Source organism: Chiloscyllium punctatum, chromosome 19 (genome assembly GCF_047496795.1).
Source record: "Chiloscyllium punctatum isolate Juve2018m chromosome 19, sChiPun1.3, whole genome shotgun sequence".
Lineage (NCBI taxonomy): Eukaryota > Metazoa > Chordata > Chondrichthyes > Orectolobiformes > Hemiscylliidae > Chiloscyllium > Chiloscyllium punctatum.
In genome coordinates this window covers 69,773,329-69,779,698 of record NC_092757.1, presented here as the reverse complement: position 1 = coordinate 69,779,698, position 6,370 = coordinate 69,773,329, and the positions used below count along the sequence as shown (strand labels likewise).

Genomic DNA, 6,370 nt, shown 5'->3' with positions numbered 1-6,370 from the left:
TGCATGCAGGAAAGGTGAATGGGTTGTGTGGGGGGTAAAGAGGAAGGAAGAGGGTCTTTTTACCGGAGATAATGTCAGCTCACTCAATCGTGAAGTAGTTCTATCTGACTCTCAATGACAAACAAAGGACAGAATCTTTTTTTATGGTCTAACTGATATGGTCTGTGGCAAGATGCGAGCAAGAATTGGGCAACAAATACAGTGAAGTATCCTGACGTCAAGGTCATCTTATTTCATATTACAGGAGAAAATGACAACTGCAGATGCTGGAGAGTCAGAGTCTAAATGTGGGGCACATGGAAAAGCATAGCATGTTAGGCAGCATCCAAGGAGCAGGAGTGTCGAGGGCTTATGCCCAAAACATCGACCCTTCTGCTCCTGCTCCAGCCTGACCTGCTGTGCTTTTCCAGCACCATGTTTCCATTCTTACTTCAAATTAATCAGTTTTGCAATTACACAGCATCCGTTCTTGTAAATTCCTGTGTTAAGAAAACTGTAACAGCAGCATCATTTAAACTAATGGGGCTGGAATCACATTATAATGAATAAATGCTTTAAAACTTTGTGCTTTAGAAACATTATAACACGATTGAATTGGAGACAATGAATTAATGTTAACGAAACTTGGATTATAGCATAACTACCTGTATATGCTTTTTGCAACGAGGGTGGTGAGGTTCTCTTTAGGTAGCAGCAAGATGTCAATTGATGACGAAGAATGCTTATTAAATGCTTTTTTAATGCCACAACTTGCTTTTTTTCTTAAAAGAAAATAGTCAGACTCCCGTCTTACTATTATTGACAAATGAGCAAGATATCAGGAAAACTTGTTGAGAAAACCAGAGCAGGTACCTGGCAGATTCAACTTGCCACTGGCTCCAAATGACTTCCATTCTGGACAGTAAGTAACACAGGCACCAGCTGACCAAGGCTTCCACAGACATTGGCATTGGCCTACCCATCACAACCAGCCTGGCACTTCCACTATTCATTGCTAGTATGTTCTGGAAATGCAAACTTGCAACAGATGTTGTAAGGATGCAGAAAGGACATTGTATACAGGAAAAGACACCCAGCTCACAGATTGAACCAAGCTGCATCTTTGGGATAGTTGCTTGCTGTCTTAGCACTCCCTTGCACACTGCATACCTGCATGATAATAACATTCCTGCTTTGCCTTGCCGTGTCAACTAACAGTCACAAAAACAGGCAACTTGCCTTACTGCGAACAGAACTGTGTAGGAGACCCAAACCTTGCAAAATGACAGTATGCTAGGTCAATCTCATACCTGTTCCATGTGCAAGCAGCATACGTGGTAAATACATTGAAATATGGATGCCAGCTTGCTGCACACACAAAGTCTTAGGGGAGCAGTCCTAGCTAAGTGCATGGAGTAGAAGTGCCAGTGTTGTACAGGGGTGAACAAAGTCAGAAGTCACATGACATCATTTTATAGTCCAACAGGTTTATTTGAAATCACAAGCTTTTTAAGCACTGCTTCTTCATCAGGTGAAGTAGAGTGGAGCACAAAGGCACAACATTTATAGGTGGAGAGATCACTGCAAGGTAATGCCAGGTAATGAAGAGTGTCAAAAGAAAATACAAATTGATTGAGTGGAGTGTCAACAGGCTGACTAACAAGTCTTTGTAGGTGACCAAAAGTGTCAAACGGTGTAAGTAAAGCATAATCAGCTGAATGGCAAGTGAAAGCATGACCCATGATCCAATTAATTAAGGCAGAGAGATAATTAAAAGAATAAAATCAAAAATAAGATGATGCTAGAGATAAACCAAATGGCTGGAATAACACAGTAGGCATAAGAATTGCATTAGGAGGGTCTAACCAAAATAACAAGAAACCCAAACCTGTACAAACTTATCAAGGTGATAGTGTCAAAACAGAACAGTAAGGAAAATGATTTTACAAACACAAAAGTATGGTGGGGTTACATGTATTACAAGATGAATCCAAGATAATGGTTGAGGCCATCTTGACGGGTACAGAAGTGTGTGTGTCTCGAAGGCCACCTTGGAGGATGCTTATCGGAAGATTACAGCCTTGACTGCTGAAGTGCTCCCTGACTGGGAGGGAAACCTCCTACCTGGTAATTGTTCTGTGGTGTCCATTTATCCATTGTTGTAGCATCTGCATAATCTCACTGATATAACTTGCATCAGGACATCTTTCTTTTCCTGCAGTATACGAAGTAAACACCATTGGCCGGGTCACACAAGTACATACCATATACGTGGTGGGTGGTATTCCCACAAGTGATGATCTGTCATGTCTTGCAGTGGTTGCTTTGGCAGGGTTGTGTGGTGTTGTTGTCCTGAAGGCTGTTTTGAGATGTGGCAGTTGTTTGAGGGAAGAAGTGGAAGTCTAGGGATGGCCGTGGCAAGATGTTGGTGTCATCGATGATATGTTGAAGGCTGCAAAGATCATGGTGTAGTTTCTCCACTCCAGGGAAGTATTGGACATCAAAAGACAGTCATTTCCAATGTTTGTATTCTGAGAAAGTTAATGCAGTTATTCATTGTGGTATGTTAGTACTTGCGATTGATGAGTTCAGCATCACATCCTGTTCTTAGAAGGGCATCTTTTAGCTTCTGGAGGTGTTTGGTGTATTGCTCCTCATCTGAGCAGATCCTGTGTATTGCTGGCTTATTGTAGGGGATGGCTTCTTTAAACTTGTTTAGGAAGCTAGAGAGGTGAAGCATTGAGAAATCACTCTAATGCAAGCCTGTGGGTAAAGTGCATGGAAGTCAGGAGGTCACAACACACAAGTCAAGGGCAGCCTGCCTGCCATGTCAGTTAATGGAAGTGTAGTCAAAGGAATGGTAACAGATAGTCAGTTGGCTCCATATCAGTGAGTCTGGTGGTAGGGTTAATGTGATCCAAATCAATGTAGTCAGGAAGATGTACTTGTGACAGTCTGGATAAGTCTTCCCCAATACTGTCTGGTCCTATCAGTTAAAGGATTATCTGTGGTCAGTCCAACAGGTTTTTCCCACAGATAATAGTGTGGAGGCAATTATGTCCATTCCTGTGGGGTAACTCTTGGAGCCTGTTGGGGTAGTGTGAGGAAGGTGGTGGGTGGAAAAAGAAAAAGGAAGCTGCAGGATCTGTAAAGGTGTAGTACAAGTCTGAAGCTGGGGTCAGCAGGGTGAAATAGCTGGGAAAGTGGGTATCATTAGTGACCAAGAGCACCCTGGTTTTAGAGATTGGTTGGGGTTTGGAAGAGTGATAGCAACTGACCACACTTTGGCACAGTCACCTCATGTGCCAGGATGGGTGGGTAAATAGGCAGATGTAAATGCAGATTAGTGCACACAATTGCTGCCCATCATGCAATAGGAAGCAACAGCTTTAACAAAACTCAAAGTGAGTGAGGTGATTTAACTAATAAGAATGGGAACTGCAGCTAATAATGATTGGCTTTTAAAGATCCATGTAATGTATAGCACAGACAGTCAGATTGCCTATTCCTTGACTATCCTACAGGATTCAACCCTTTGTATGTTGCATCTGCCTGACACAATCACTGCTAAACTACTCATTGATATGTACACCTTTGTACTCAGAAGAAGCCAAATATTACAATGATTGAATGAGGAAGGACAAGGGTGTCACTGTGATCTAATGCTATGTGCATGCACCTCTTCGGTTGGTACCAGATGGTGCAAATAGGCTGTCAGCAGTTATCCAACCATGGGGCATATGAAGTACTGCCAAATACTGGTGAAACGCATGTATGCCTTCACAGACACACATATACATGACAGTTATAAAAAGGAATTTTTATATATAAGTAACTTGTTGATAGAAGTCGTATCACCAGTAGCACTAAATGTGGCCTCAGTAGATTTTCTTCTTTATCTTCCTTCCACTTCATATTGGATTTGTGCTTACTTGCACATCTGGGATGGAGGGAGTCTGTATGGAAGTGGAACCCACTGGTCAGAGTTATTGAGCTGTATAGCATGGAAACAGATCCTTTGGTTCAACTCATCTATGCTGACGAAATATCCTAACTTAATCTAGTCCCATTTGCCAGCATTTGGTCTATACCCTCTAAATGCTTCCTATCCATACACCAATCCACATGCCTTTTAAGTGTTGTAATTTTACCAGCCTCAGGCAGCTCTTTCCATGCATGCACACTCTGCATGAAAAAGTTGCCCCTTGGGTCACTTTTAAATTGTTCCCCTCTCAACTGAAACCTATGCCCTCAAGCTTTGGACTCCCCTACTCTGGGGAAAAGACCATGCCTATTCACCCTTCCCATGCCCCTTAGGATTGTATAAACCTCTAAACAATCACCCATCAGCCTCCAGGGAAAATAGCCCCAGCCTATCCCTCTAACTCTAACCCTCCAACCATGGCAACATCCTTATAAATCTTTTCTGAACCCTTTAAAAATTTCACAAAGTTAGCCTCTAAATCAAAATTAAAATTTCACAACATCTTTCTTATAGCAGGGAAACCAGAACTGCATGCACTAGTCTAATAGTGGCCTAACCAATGTCCTGTACAGCCACAACACGACCCCCCCCAACTCCTATAGTCAATGCACTAACCAATAAATGCAAGTATATGAAACACTTCTTCACTATCCTGTCTATCTATGGCTTCACTTTCAAGGAACTGTGAATCTGCACTCCAAGGTCTCTTCTTTTCTGCAACACGCCCCAGGACCTTGCCATTAAATGTAGAAGTCCTGTCCTGATTTGCTTTTCCAAAATGCAGCACCTCACATTTATCTAAATTAAACTTTATCTGCCATTCCTCGGCCCATCTGATCAAGATCCCACAATACTTGGAGAACCTTCTTCGCTGTCTACAACACCTTCAGTTTTGGTATAATCTGCAAACTTACTAACCGTACCTTCTACATTCACATCTAATTAATTTATATAAATTGGAAAGAGTAGTGTACCCAGCACTCATCCTTTTGTCACACTGTGTCACAGGCCTCCAGTCTGAAAAGCAACCCTCCATCTTCTCCCATCGATCCAGTTCTGTATCCAAATGGCTAGTTCTCCCTGTGATCTCACCTTGCTAACCAGTCTACAATAAAAAGGAACCTTGTTGAATGTCTTACTGCAGTCCATATAAATCATGTCTACTGCTCTGCCATCATGAATCTTCATTATTTCTTCAAAAGAAACTCAATCAAGCTAGCAAGACATAATTTCCCATGTACAAAGCTATGCTGACCATCCCTAATCAGTCCTTGCCTTTCCAAATACATGTAAATTCTGACCCCCAGGATTCCCTCAACAACTTTCCCACTGGTCTATTGTTCCCTGGCTTCCTTACCACCTTTCTTAAATAATGGCACCACGTTAGCCAACCTCCAGTCTGTCAGCTATCGAGGATGTAAATCCCACAGCAAGGGGCCTGGAATCACTTCCCTAGCTTCCCACAGAGTTCTAAGTTATACCTGATGAGGACCTGGGGATTTATACACCTTTGTGTTGTCATGATGCGGTTCTTTCAACAAAATTATGCTGTCCTTTTAGGTCAGGGCCATTTTGATTATAGCCAACATAAACTGCCTTAGGAAAAAGGCTTTCACGTTTAAAAAAAACATTTGTATAATGAGAGGAAAGTGGATAGTTCTCCTATCTCAGCTTTACTGTTTTGGTTTGGTTTTAGCAGTCTGGCTGTTCAGAGCAAGTAGTCTGTCAGTTTTGAGGCTGCTAGTCAAAGAAACAGCTGCATGGAAGAAGGTGTTCCAAATGGAATATCTCTGACATCTCTCCTGTTTGTTTTTTCCTTTTTTGCCAAGAGATGTTTATGGGGATTGTTGCAAGTTGTTGGAACAGCATCATTAAGTTGGGATAATCTGTTGGGTGTTCAGATAGGTCAATAACTCTATTCTGTTCTCTTTTATTTGTGTTTCATTCGGCAATCTTGCAAATAAATTCAACTTTGTTTAAAACGAAGTGATTGGGCCAGCTGCATCCATCCTGGAATATCCACTTTACATCTGCTAAAACCAACTAGCAAAGTTAGGATGCTGGCTACTTTCTGGAAATGTTTTGGGGTGGGGAGTGGTGTGTGGGGTCTGGCCTGGTCCATAACAATATGTTTTAAGACATCCAGAACCACTACCTCAGAGATATAGACATTTTTCAAGATGTTTCTATGTATTTCCCCATATTCTCAATCTTCCATATCCTTCTCCACGGTAAAGACTGATGTAAAATATTTGCTTAGTATCTCCCCCATTTCCACACATAGGCAGCCTTACTGACCTTTAAGGGGCCCTATTCTCTCCCTGGTTACTCCTTTGTCCTTAATCTATTTGTAGAATCCCTTTGCATTCTCCTTAATCTATTTGCCAAAGCTATCCCATGTCCCAT

General features: G+C 41.9%; 1 long non-coding RNA gene across 1 annotated transcript in view; it reads right to left on the bottom strand.

The window, feature by feature from the left end:
* Positions 1-1,449: 1,449 nt before the first annotated feature.
* LOC140491453 (uncharacterized) overlaps positions 1,450-6,370 on the bottom strand; it is a 30,315-nt gene continuing 25,394 nt past the window's right edge. Inside the window, exon 2 of the long non-coding RNA XR_011963314.1 lies at positions 1,450-3,935. This is a non-coding gene — a long non-coding RNA (uncharacterized lncRNA). The remainder of the gene's footprint in view (positions 3,936-6,370) is intronic.